This window comes from Chelonoidis abingdonii, chromosome 9 (genome assembly GCF_003597395.2).
Source record: "Chelonoidis abingdonii isolate Lonesome George chromosome 9, CheloAbing_2.0, whole genome shotgun sequence".
NCBI classification, from domain to species: Eukaryota; Metazoa; Chordata; order Testudines; family Testudinidae; genus Chelonoidis; species Chelonoidis abingdonii.
In genome coordinates, this window is record NC_133777.1 from 48,483,270 (window position 1) to 48,496,932 (window position 13,663).

Consider the following 13,663-nt stretch of genomic DNA (forward strand, 5'->3'; position numbering starts at 1 on the left):
ATATCAGGAAATCTAAAATAGAGACTCTTAAATAAATAGCAGAGAAGGACGAGTGTCTTTCAGTGGAATGGAGACACCTGGCTGGCTCCAGGAGGATGGGGGCAGCAGTAGCAAGGTGAGAGAGAGGCTGCTTGATAAAGGCTGTAAACGCTGCCTCAGCGGGAGCACTCGTGTTTAACACAAGTTCGAACGAAGAGGCAACCTGTCAGCACAGGCTCCTGGAGGAAATGTCAGAGCCAGAGTGAGCGCTGATCCCTCTCTGTTCTCTGAGGAGCACTTATTAAGTGACAGACCGGCTCCAAGCTGCTCTGGGGCCTTGGTGTGCTGGAAAATCTCGAGGCCTCGTAGCTTTGTCACCTCATGAGAGATGAGCAAGATCTCTGAGCTTCAGGCCAGGCCATTGTGTTTGCACATAGGCTCTCGGCAGCGCCTCTCAGCCTGGGGCCATCCTATGAAACCTATGTTTTCTAGCCATCCTCTTGATTGTTTACTTTCCAGAAGTGCCTAGATGTTTCCATTGAGATGAGGTCTCTGTTGTGCTGGGTGCTGTACGTGCACATAGTGAGAGACAGTCCCTGCTCTGAACAGCTTAGTCTACATAGGTAAGGGGACAAAGTCCCCTCTTTTACGGAAGAGAAAATGAGGTCCAAGAACTGAATACAGATCTTCTGAGTCTCAGTTCAGTGCCTTAACCATGGGACCATCTTCCACTCTGCCAGCTCGCAGGTTGCTTTTATTCTAAGTTTCCCTTTGGGGAAGGGTGGCTGAGGGGAAGATGTCAGATGAGGATGCTTCAGCCCTCGACTCCCATCTTCTGCCAGGGAAAAATCATAACCCTCCTGGAGCCCATGAAGGACATGGGCTGCTTTATATTAAATTATGAAGCCTGTATGTGACCTGATTATTGGGAGGACTGCTGCATTTCTACGCTGGGTTAAATCAACAGAGCTGTTGGGAAACAGAGAGGCAAATCCATGACTTGTGATATGACCCTAGCGGGTTGTTACAGGGCAATGGGGGAGCAGTTGCCCTAGGGGAGGTGGGCACAATCACCCACAGAACCCTGTAAACTGGTTTGGGATTAGCTGGGCCCAACAGCCCCGGGCACTGAGGGAACAAAGAAGTCTGGCTGACTGGAAGTGAGTCTCTCCCCCTGGAGGAAGGCAGTCATCCTGAGACAGCCACAGGCTGGGATTGTCTGAAATAGCTATGCCTGCCGAGGTCCTCATCGCAGGGGGCAGGACCTGAGGTAAGACACATGCATACAGACTGTTCACCTTTTCTCTTGTGTTCTGCTTTTCTCCTTTTCTCCCCCTTTTTCTCTTGTGTTCTGCTTCACGCCTACAGCTAATACTAAACAGGGCTTTGGTTTAAGCAGGCGGGCTGCTCACTATGGTCACCACAGGTGCTCAGGCAGCAATAGCCAACGGGTCAGTATTCAGTGTACTGCAGCCCAGGGCTGGGCTGGGAGTGGGAGAATCGTAGAATTCCATCCCAGGAGAGGTAACGACAGAAGGCTTGGCACAGGGTGAGGTGGGCTGGGGAGGGGCTGCTCTCAGAGAGACCAGAGAGGGGTCAAGTGCAGCTAGCCCTGTAATCGTGACAGAGCCATCTACCTTTGACACTCCCTCTCTCCCTTTGGCCTTCTACCCTCTATTAACCGGCCTGCTCTGACCATCTTCCTTCCTTGAGCAGCTCTCAGCAGGTGGGGGTGGCAGGGTGGTGGCGTGTTGCCCGTGTTAACAGTGCTCCTACCGAGCAGTTCCTCCTTCACCTATGTTGTGTCCCAGGGTTACATGGGTGCGGGGAGGTGAGGGGCTGGGAAATCTATTTGTCTGTTTAAACAGAGTCTTTCTTACAAACATAGGGAAGGAGGGAGCACCACTTGGCAAACAAACATATTAAGCAGCTCTTCGCAGGAAATGTTTGTTCTTTGTTCCTGGAAAAACCACATCTACTGTGTTGTTGCTGGAAGAGTGTGGTGATCAACACTTGTAACTGGCAGCATGGTGGGCAGGTGAGACTCTATGGGGGTGGGGAGGGGTTTGAAGCATCTTCCCCCGGAAATATTTGTGGCAGTACTTGTTGTCTGCAGTGCAATGTGGTTTATGTTGCAGGACAGCGACCGTGCACTGAGGCAACACCCTCCAGGTGAAATGGGACGGAGGGAAGCGAGTCTTGGTGAGATCCCAGCTAGTTGGGAAGGGAGGGATCTGGTTAGGGGGTTGTGATCATTCTGCTCTTTCCAGATGGCTAGATGAGATGGGTCAGTCCTTGTTAGATCCCAGTCGATTGGGCAGGGGTGGGGGAGTCCCAGTAGGTTGGGACATTGGCTTAGCTGTGTCTGGAGAATGGGTGACTTCACCCAAGATGGGAAATCTCCCCAACCTTCCCTTCGAATTGGTGGTAGAATGATATGAGAGACTCTCCCGGGTCTCTGCCGGCATTTCACTGAGGCACAGCACTCTCAGCAGAGTTGGAATCCGCTCCTCTTATTTTCCAGAGCCGGAGTTTGGCAGTTTTCAGGATGCGGTGCAGGATGGCTCAATCTGGATTTTTCTTTTTAAGAGACAAAAGGATATTTACTGAGAGCCACAGAAGGACATTTACTGAGAGAGACTGATTTTTGGCCATGGTTATTGCTGATGGGTTTGTAGATGCGCCCAGATATGTCTCCGCATTATCTCACTTCTGGAATTTGGCAACATTACCAGTGCATAAGGTACTGCTACAGTGCCAGATCTGAGAATCCACATACTGGAAAAATATGATGTGTCTTGGCATTGTGCTGTATTCTTCCCATCCCTCTCTCAGCACCTTGCAAGAGGGGAGGGAGAAGGATATGAGGGGCCATGTCGCCTCTGTGTTTATCTCAGAGAGCCATGCAGGGTGCGCTGCTGCTACTAGCATTGGCTGTGTGGGTGACTGCTGTGTGACAGGTGAAAAGTGGGGGTAAAATGAACCAGCTGCAGTGCAGGATTACGAAAGAACAGGCATGTTTGCATTTACTGTATCTTAAAAGTCATTTAGCTCAGTTGTGATATGAATTTCTTGTGTGGCGTTTAGAATTCATATAAAAACGCTTGGCACTTCGAGAGCACTTTTCATCCCCGCGTCACAAAGCACTTTACAAATTAACATTAATTACACCACTCAACAAAGCCCAGTGCTATGTTATTGCATGTTGGTTTTTTTAGAGAACTTTTGTTTGTGGCTGGAAGAATGAAGGCCTCCATTTAATCACACAACAGGCAGCGTAAAAATCCCTTTGTTCTCCTCCCATCTAGGGCCTTGTTCTGGCTTGGAAACCAAGGAGACAGTAAGAGCATCCTAGCCAACAAGGAATAGAAAGCCAAAGGGAGAGTGGCAGCTTCAAAGGCAGAGGGCTCCAGGGTGTTTATACAGGCAGGTTTTTACAGGGCTCTAGGGTGTTTTTCACTGGTAGAAGATGGAAAGGAGGGATGAAGTGTCCCTGACTGTCACACCATCTGTAACCATCTAGGCTAGCATTGGCTGCAGTGTGGAAGGATGGTCCTGTGGTTAAGATACTAGCTCTGAGACTCTGGAATGTGGGTTCAATTCCTGTCTCTACCTCAGACTTCCTGTGTGATGTTGGGCAAATCACTTAGTGTGCCTCAGTTTCCCCATCTATAAAATAGGGGGCCTTGCAATTTCTTCAGAGCAGAGGCTTTCTGCGGGCCATGATCTTAGCTGAGGCTTCCTGGCAGCCCTGTAATAAAAAATATTGGAGGGAGAAAAGGGGAGCTTGAGTTCTGTAGCCGGTTCAGTCTGGGTTCTTCAGTGAGATGCCAATGAAGGACTAGATTGTAACCTGTATGTTTCTAGAAATTAAGAACCATCCTCCTGCTTGCTCCCCCGTGTGGGTATACAGGAGTGAGTGGAGCTGTGTGCACAAGTATTTCCTTCCGAGAGCCAGGGAGCCAGGAAAAGGCATGGTTGGGTGGAGCCGTGGCCCCTCCCCATCACTTCCTGGAGGCACAGCTGAATCAGCACAGGGGAGTGGTGATTTGTTACTGTAAACCAGCAATAAAGTGGACACAATTCCTTTCCTGGGTAGCTGCAGGGCTGGTGGAACACAATATCATTGAGTGGTACTAATTTAATGCCATTTTTGTAATTGGTGCTCTGCCCCAAGCAAAGCCCCACCCACACCCCAAGCTCCACCCACACGTGACATCAAGACATGATGCCTCTTGCAGTAGATTTTCTCTCTTGTGTGCTTTGTTCAGCAGTGAAATAATCCCCAATATCAACATTTACACTGTTATAACTAGGCTTCACCAGTAATATCCCATTGCTGTGAGTGAGCCAGGTCACACCTCTCTGAGTTATTGTTTCAGGCTCTCTGCAGACTCAAGCAGGCCACAGTTTGTTGGTTTATACCTGTCTCATGCTTTGAAGATTTCAAGGGCTACAGACTTTTATTAAAGGTGAAAGCTGAGATTCTGAAGGGCCAGATGGCAGCTAGGTTGCATGATTATTATGGCCCAATATAACTCTTAATCCACTAAGAAACTGTCTGAATTCCCTGCCTCAATTCATACAGATCAGTGAATAGACAAGAATGATTTGTGGCCACTACAGACATCTGAGATGCATTTGTACTAGTGACTCAGAAGTGAATGTCTCCATATTCCATTACCAGTCCTTCTGAGGTATCCAGTTTTCTCTCCTGCTTCTTTATGATATCATTTAAATGCATGTCAAAGTCCAAGCTGCTCCACTTCTCAGATGAAGTAAATGTATTGTATACTTTCTGTTCACCTCATAACACATTAGACTTGGGGGAAATTTCCTCTCATGCGTTTTGTTTCTGAGAGCAACACACTGATTTTACAAGTTTCAAGGGGAATGATTCTGCAGTATTTTATTGGGGCACTTGACCATCCTGACTCCCTGCTCTTGTGATTTAAATTTCTTAACAATATTAAAGCAGATGGGAAGTTGCAAAATATAGCGTATGGATCATGACTACAAAATATGCCTGGTAGGCCGTTCAACTGGAGATATTTTCAGGAATGTAGTCACTTTCACACTTCTTCGTAAATATACAAACGTGTTAATTTTTTGCACTCCGTATGGTGCGGTAGGTGCCTCATGCTATGGCTACTGCATGGTATTTTAAATGCTGTGCTTTCTTTTTTCACAAAAAGTGGTTGAAATAAATGTTTTTGACTCAAGTTCCCAAAATCACTATTGTTGGCAACAAATGCAAGGTTGTCTTTTTGCTGCTCAGGGTACTTTTACACTGTGATAAGAGATCTGCGACATGCCCGCAGCTGTTTCAGGTCAGCTTAGGCTTGCAGGGCTCAGACTGCAGGGAAAAGTCTATCTGGAAAAGCCAAGGGCTGAGTGGGTCTGGAAGGGGAGCTACTCTCTCGTCCCTCAAATCCATCCAAGGTAAGTTAATGGAGGAGAGCAGATTCTGTTTCTGTTTCTGTAAAACCATGCTGCTTTACTGTGCGATTCTATCTGCTCTCTCAAGCTAAGCATAGTTGGGCTGGATCAACTGGTGCATGGGAGATCTCCAAGGAAAATCCAGGGTGCTACAGGGAGTACTGTAGGGTTGATCAGTAGCGTATACTCAGCACTAACTCTGTACTAAACCAAAGCCCAGCATGGGGTTTGGCATTGACAAAAGAAGAAGCTACTCAAAATGCAAGGCAGATTTTTGTTTTGTTTTGGTTTTTGTGTTGAAAACTTTAAAAATGAACCCAATTTGCTGCATTTTACGAATCTTTTCACTCAAAATCTCAGCCCTTTTCCAGTAAAAATGAGCCCTGTTGTGAGCAAAAAGATAAGCACCTTCCAAATAAAAGCTGGCTTTGATATCTGACATTTTTTGGTTTTGGAATTTCATGTTTTTGATAGGAAATATCAGTTTAATTCAATTTTGTAGAATAGTGGGGGAGGGGCGGTGCGGAAATTACCCAGAATGAATCAATGAACCATTTTAAGGCCAAATTGCATTGAAAAACTGTCACTAGTTTTGCAAAATTTTTACTGTTGATCATTGCCCTCCTGGAAGTGTCCTCCTCCATGCCCATTCGCTTGGATAGTGGGGGCCACATCCTTAGCTGGCATATCTTGGTGTTGCTTCATTGGCTGCAGCAGAGTGACACTGTTTTATACCAGTGGAGGATCTGGTCTGATATCTGTATTTACTTGCTGTTCTAAACTGTTCCAGTGCACTGTTGAAATGTCTGATGCCTTTCACCTAGAGGTGGCTGCATATCACAGTAAAGTCATCCCCATCAGCAGTGCATTTTTGTGAAAAGTTTGTTGAGCCTGCCCAGAGCAAAAAGTTTCTTTCTAGAGGGAGTCCCCATTCAGAACAGTTTGACACTGGTGCGTTGCTAGCTGTGCTGCTGTGTTGAATGGTGAGGTGGCTTATCTTTGGAAATGCACAGCACTCTGACAAGCAGCGCTGGAGATGGGGGCTGAAGGTAGATCACTCTTTGCAGCATGCACACACGGACAGCAGATGGTTTGGGCAAGTTCCAAAACACTGCCCGTGTCCTGAGCCTGAATTATAAGAAGCTTGGGGCATCTGCATATTCTAAATGTTTAAAAACCAAAGGCAAGCAGGGCATCCAGGTTGTCAGTACTTTGAAGGGGCAAGCAGCACCTGTGTACTTGTTTTTTGAAGGGGGGCTTGTTTCAGAGACAATGACTTGCAGAGCTGTTTGAAAACACCTGGAATCATGTGTGTGCTGCTCTGACTGGGGATGGAAGGACAGGAGAATGAGTGAAATGATCTTCAGCTTCCCTCCCTCTTCCTCTTACACTAGGCTGGTCTTGATTTTGGCTGAGGGGGAAAACAGGGACAGGACCTGTGGTGTGCAGAAAGCACATGTGTTCCTATGCCTGCAGTAGGGAAGAGGGTCATTGTCAACTGAGAAGCAGAGCCCCATGCAGTGCCTCTGCTGTACTGTGCACAAGTTCTAACAGCCATGAAGGAGCTATGAGGGTCTGGGTGGGCCAAACCCTTCCATCTGAACAGTAGCTCAAGCAGGAAATCAGCCCTACACCCGTCTCTCTGTTGCTGCTTCTGGAGGTGTCCTGGTGTTTTCCTTTTTTGAAATAGGCAACCCAGCAGCCTGATTGTCTGTGTTTGAAAGCTGGAGGGATCCTGCTTGACCCCCGCAACCCAAGTTATTAATTTCGCTCACCTTCAGTATTGGCTTGAAGGAACTAATCCAAGGAGGCAGAGTCAGGGGAGGGCGCTGTTATTGTGAACCTGAAAGACAAACGCACTTAGTTGGAGGGGGAATACATTTCAGCACCTCAGGGAACGGACAGCTCTCTGGGGAGGCTGCAAGCTGACCTGGCAGAAAGGAGAACCTGAGGGAGATCCAGACTGCTGCCAGATTTGTGTGGGAATGTGTACCTGCGGTGCATGTGTGTCTGTGTGCTCATTCTTGTCTTTGGATACCAGGGAGTCAGGATGGTCAAGTGGATACAACACTGGAGCTAAGAGACCTGATTTCTCTTCCATGCTCTGCTGTTGAGTTACTATATGGCCTTGGATGGGTCCTTCAGGGCCATGTTTTTTTTTCAGGGTGGAGGCCTCTAATCTTGGGTGTCCAACTTAGGACAACCCGACCTGATGCTTATAGGCACTGAGCACCCCCAGTTTCTGTTGCCTCCATTGAGAGCTGTTGGTGCTCAACACCTGTGAAAATCAAGCCCTAGGTTTCCTAGGCTGGAATATTAGAAAATGAAGCACCCAAAATCAGAGGCCACATCTGGAAAATTTGGGCCTTATCTCTCCATGCCTCAGGTTCCCCAACTACCAATGGCCATCAGGAGCAGCGCCAGGGTTTCTGGCGCCCTAGGCAGAATTCAGAGGGCGGCGTTTTGTGCGCTCCCCACAGGGCATGCAGGAGCTTCTGGTTCTGCTGCCATCGTGCCACCGAAGAAGGACCCTTTGCCAAAATGTCACAACTGACAGCAGCAGTCAATGAGCTGCTCAGTTGCCTACCGCTGTTTTCTGTGGCATGTTGGCAGAAGGTCCTTCTTCAGTGGTGTGACGGGAGCAGAACCGGAAGCTCCCGTGCACCCCATGGGGAGCGCACAAAATGCCACCCTTGAATCCTGGCACCCTAAACAACCGCCTAGGGTCGCCTAAAGAAAGCACTGGCCCTGATGGCCATAATGATGCTTTCCCACACTGGGTACAGCACTTTGAGACCGAAGGATGCAAAGTGCTTCTGTCTGTCTGTCTAATCATCCAAGGTATGACTATTCATGTTACCTTTGAAGAAGGTGTTGTTGAAGAACATCATTGTATAAATGTCAACAATAATTATAGTCTATATTATGGATGATTGGATGGGGATGCAGTCAGATCAAAGCCCCCAAGCATCCCATAAAATTAATCTCTCCTCTGGACCAAGTATCAATAAACACTACTTCTAACACTTAGCAGTGCATGTTGGGCATTCTGTCGCCCTGTTCCTTTGAATGCCAGTCTTGCAATAGTGTGACACATGCCATGTCCTTTTACAAACAAAGCTGGTGGCTTATTGCTGTATTATTTTGTTTTCTTTAATAGCCCACAAAACTGGCAGGCATCCAAAATGCTCTGGAGCCCTCCGGTTCAGAGCTGAGAAGTCAGCAGTTTGGTAAGCAGGTGCTAACGTTTGTACTTCGCTGGCAGAGGGGGTGTGTGGACGCACGCTGGTTGTACTGACTTTCCCACTGTGGCTGGGCTGATCAGGTTTGGCAGGGTGTCTCTGAAGGTGCAGTGCTGGTGATGGAGAAAGAGCCCCTGCCCTACTCCTCCCACCCCATTCTCTCTCTTTGCATTATAATCATTTTAGGCTACAGATGGGCACTGACCTGGAAACCCAACACATTCATCCCCTGTTGTTGACACAGGGGCCTAGAATGCTGGATTCATGCTAAAGAAAGAGATGCTGTGGAATTAGTTGGTGCCAGGGCTCCAGGCTGGGCTGGGCACATCTTACACTTCCTCTGCTGCGGTCAAGAAAAGAGGGCCTTGACATGACCTTGCACAGAACATTTAATTTGTGCATTCCAAGCCCCTAGCAGCAGGGCTTCTTTTCTAATTAACTCAGTGCAGCAAGAGAAGCAGCAGCCACTGTCCAAGAGGGGGAGAAAGAAATGCTGGTGAGGACTGAAAAGAGGACTGGAGACATGAGAAATGGAGACTTATCTCTTCAGGGGATTCAGCCCCCTTTAACCCAGAGTCTCCTGTGCTGCTATGTGTCCGTCTTCAAGTCCTCAGTCACACATGGGCATTCATGGTCCATTTTTGTCAATTTCATGGTCATAGGATTTTAAAAATGGTAAATTTCATGATTCCAGCTATTAAATCTGAAATGTTAGGGTGTTGTAATTGTAGGGGTCCTGACCCAAAAAGGAGTTGCTGGGGAGGGCGTACCACAAGGTTATTTTAGGGGGATCACGGTATTGCCAGCCTTACTTCTGTGCTGCTGCTGGCAGCGGTGCAGCCTTCAGAGCTGGGGACCCGGCCAACAGCCACCACTCTCTAGTCGCATAGCTCTGAAGGCAGCACCCCACCAGCAGCAGCACAGAACTAAGGGTAGCAATACTGCAATCCCCCTAAAATAATCTTGCAAACCCCCCCGCAACTCCCTTTTGGGTCAGGACACCCAAATTGGAAAACTCTGGGCTCCTCAGTGAAATCTGTATAATGTAGGGTAAAAGCACACAAAAGACCAGTTTTCACGGGGGAAGACCAGACTTAATCATCTGTGATGCATTTTTCATGGCCGTAAATTTGGTAGAGCTCTACACATGGGACTTGACTCAGTGTCCACGATCCTCAGCCACACCATCCTCTGAGTCCCAGGAGGGAGGAGGCTGTCTGTGTAGTCCTAACACCTTGAGGTCTGTCTATCCTATTCCCAGGCCCCTGTCAAACCAGAGCTCCTTCTCTCCCATGCTATTCATGTCACTAACCAACAGAACCCCTTCTATCCCCTTCCAGGGTCTCGTCTCCAAATTCTGACCCTCAGAAAGCCCCCTACACTAGTGATGGGTTGGGGGTTCTGTCTATCGCAGTCCCACATGGGAAGGAGATGTCTCCATCCCTCCAGCCCAAGAGGTCTCGAGCTGGAGAGGTTTCGCAGAGGTGTCAGGTGGTCACAAACACCTGTCCTTCCTGTTGTGCTAAAAGGAAGTGGTCCCTGTATAGAGAAGCCTGAGAATCACTGTGCTAGCCCAGAGGGCTCCCGCTGGTCCACACTGGAAGGAAGCTGTCCCCAGAGCTGATTTTCAGGACTGGTGTCAATCTACTTTGCGGAGTGGCACCCAGACTGAGCTGACTGAATGGGTTGATTTGGTGGAAGGGTGGATGGAAACGCGTGGTGTGCTTGCTTCCATTCCGCTCTCACAAAATCTCTGCAGAGAGCTCTGCTTTGTCCTGGATCTAGAGGAGAAGGAGGCCAAATCCCCTCCGTCTCCCAGAAGTGGCTGAGCCTGGTACCACCTAGTTCTCTCTGGCAGCAGTTCTTCCATTGTGCCAGGACTGGGGGACGGGGTCGGGGTTGGGGAGGGGGTTGGTGTTGAATTAACCGGCCTGTTTGCAGAGCTGTGGGAGTTCACAGACCCGCCTCGGATCCCTTTTGCTAATTGCTTTGCAGATAAAAACCGAGCAAACAATGTGAGATGTGGGAAATGAATAAAAAGGGGGCGGGAGAGAAGGAGTGGGAGTAAGGCAGGGCAGGGTGAGATTGTGACAGGCCCAGACTGCCCCTCTAGTGCTGGCATTTTCTACTAATTAGCCCTGTAACTAACCAGAGGAGAGGCCTCTCTCTGACTGGGGTTCCTGGTGGATAATTATCTTGGGGTTCATTCAGGAAGGGGTGGGGAAGAAAGTTGAACTGTCCGTGGGGATTTTCAAAACCTACCCATTCTCAACTCGTTTAGGGAAGGGAGAAATGTGCTAATGGAGCTATTTCTGCCGCAGAGCTGGCCAGTTTGTTACTCAAGTGACAAACTTCATTTTAATGAGAGGTAAATTCCATTTTATTCTGAACTTTTAAAATGATTTGGATGAATTGTGGGTCTGAAAGGGGCAGCACGATCCTGCTGGGGAGATGGGCCTAGACTGACCCCTTCACTTACCCTGGGGGTGGGGCTCTGGGGCTTTGTTCCCACCCGTCCCTGTGCCCATAATCTGTGACAGTGCCTTCATGGATACCCTTGGGCTCCACTGGATGCGGATAGGGAGCAACTCCATGCAGTGCTGGAACTTACCAGTAACTTACTCTGTGACTCGTCCACTGAGCTATACTCACGCCTGAGCGCATGTCAGGGTGGCAGCTGCTGAACCCATTATAGGGGCAGTGCTCCTGTTGGAGCTCAACGAGGAGGGACAGGATGCAGTGCAGAGGAAGACGATTGTCTGGGGGCACGGCCCTGAGTTCTGAAGATTTCCCCTGACACGTGCGGATCTTGGACCGTAAGTTCTTTGGGCAGGTACTGTCTCTTTGTTCTGTGTTTGCAAGGTAGCAAGTATGTTGCAGCCTCCAGGAGCTACTGCAGGGCAGATAAGGAAAAGTATGTGGAGGTTGCACTATGGTTTAGGGATGACACTGGGGATCCAGACCAAGGAGCTGGTCCTGGTTCTGACACGACTTTTGCGTGGCCTTGGCAATATTGCTGAACTTCTCTGAGCCTCCATTTCCGTGCCTGGAAATGGGGCTAATCACATTTTCCTCCTACACAGTTCGTGCAAGGTGGTGTATGTGCGCAAAGTATCACTAAGGCCGGTCGACAGCAAAGTTGGGACTAAAACTGGGCTTGCGTCCTTTGTTCCCATGCACTAGATACTTGTGCCCCACAGTGGGGTTTTTGTCCCCTTCCCGAACCTCTCAGGTGTGAATTTTTCCCAGCAGCCAGGAAACAACAGAATATTTTGTGCAGCGTGTAGTGTTTTTAACATGCTGAGTTATATCTCCCACTCATTGTCCTAATCCTGCATATTCCATTCCTACCAAGATGCCTTTGGGGAGGCTAGGCATCCGTTTGCAATTAGCAAGGAGCAGTTTTTAACGACGACATAACAAGGACAGACCTGCCTGGTCCCTTGAGTCCGTATTCTCCTGCGCGCAGCTGTCGGAGGAGGAGCTTGGGGGAGAGAAGGCCTTTGAGCCCAGTGTGCAACCCCACCGATGGCCATGGGAGCTGCATGACAGCGTCGAGCACCACTAGAACCCACAGCTCCAAGAGCTCACCTAGGCCCAGAGAGACATGCCTATAGCAAAGAGGCAGTGCGCCAGCCCCTTAAATTCCTGGGGTGCTACCTGCTAAGCAGCTGTCTGAGGATTATCCCAGACGGAATGGAAAGTCCCACACCACCCTCAGTGGGCCCACAGCAGTCTGCCTTGGGGGTGACTCTAGATACCCCCATTTTACTGATGGGGAAACGGAGGCAGAGGTGCTATGTGACTTGCCATAGGCTGGTGAGTCATTGGCAGAGTGGCCAGTACAACCCAGGAATCCTGACTCTCAGGTCCCTGCTCTATACACTAGACTCTCTGCTCCCTGACCCATTCTTAGCAAAGACTCCTTTAAACTTGTTGCCCTCTCTTCTCTGACCCCTACAACCCTGTGCTGCTGCCCGAGCCTCGTTAGTGCCACACGGTCCCTGACACTCTCCCTCTCTGACTATGTCCTTCAGGCACAATTGCTTTAGGCCAGTGTAGCATCTGAGCTCTCCTCACACCTCACACAGTGGCTGGGATCTCATTAGCCACCTCCATCCCCTTTCCCTGTTTATCTCAGATTTTTAAAGGGCTCATCTGATTTTTTGCTGGAAGGGAGATGGCTGCGTGAGTCGTGAAGGGGGCTGACAGCTCCCTGTGCCAGCGCATGCCTGTGCCAGGGAGGCTGCAGGGGTTCTCGGAGCCGACTGCCTGCTCGGATCAGATCAGAGAGGCAGGAGAGGAGCTCAGTCACACCACGCTGGGGTCCCTTTGGAGAGAGGACCAGCAACCCCCTCCCTTTAATCCTTTCCCCCGGCATTGTTCTGCACAAGGCAAATGTGATGGGCAGTTTGGCAAAGTTCACCTCTGTCTGGTGTGAGTGGCACCCAAGTTCCTGCCAGGAGTTTCAGGGGTGTGGGGTGCGCATCAGGGTTTCAATGGGGTAAAGCTCCCAGAGAGACCCCAGCAGTAATGGGTTATAAGTAGAGCTGGATAAAAAGGGTCTGATTCAAAGCTCATTGAGGCCAATGGAAGAACCCAAAACAGGCTGGAAGTGTCACCCTCTCCCTGGGGTTTGTGTTGGGGAATCAGAGATGTTAGTGGTAGAAAGGACCTACCGGATCATCCAGCCCAGAGCAGGACCATTCCTTGCAAATGGAGCTTCTGCTCTTTCCCTGGATACACTGCTGTACGGGCTGGTCCATCTCAGCACTAGGGAGCTTGCCTTGGTGTTCAGTCGGGATCTTCCCTTTCCTAAAGTCAATCTGTTAATCCCCTTTACAGACCCCCACCCCCACCCCCAGTGCTAGGTGCCCATAACTGCCAGGCTCCCAGAATCCCAGCCTGGCTGAGGTTGCTGCTTTGGCATGGGGAGCTGTCTAGTGGCTCCTCTCTCTGCATGGGGCCAGTGAGGGGAAGTGCCTGTTCTGGCGAGCAGGTTT

At 49.4% G+C, this 13,663-nt stretch overlaps 1 protein-coding gene across 6 annotated transcripts in view; it reads left to right on the top strand.

Annotated features, from left to right (window-relative positions):
• LINGO1 (leucine rich repeat and Ig domain containing 1) overlaps positions 1-13,663 on the top strand; it is a 473,862-nt gene that overhangs the window by 86,128 nt on the left and 374,071 nt on the right. For 4 of the 6 annotated variants that reach the window (XM_075069524.1, XM_032799821.2, XM_032799824.2 and 1 more), the window contains exon 3: positions 8,579-8,648. The exons of the other annotated variants lie outside the window; for them this stretch is intronic. The gene's annotated coding sequence lies outside the window, so the exon portion shown is untranslated. The remainder of the gene's footprint in view (positions 1-8,578; positions 8,649-13,663) is intronic. 6 annotated transcript variants of the gene reach the window in all.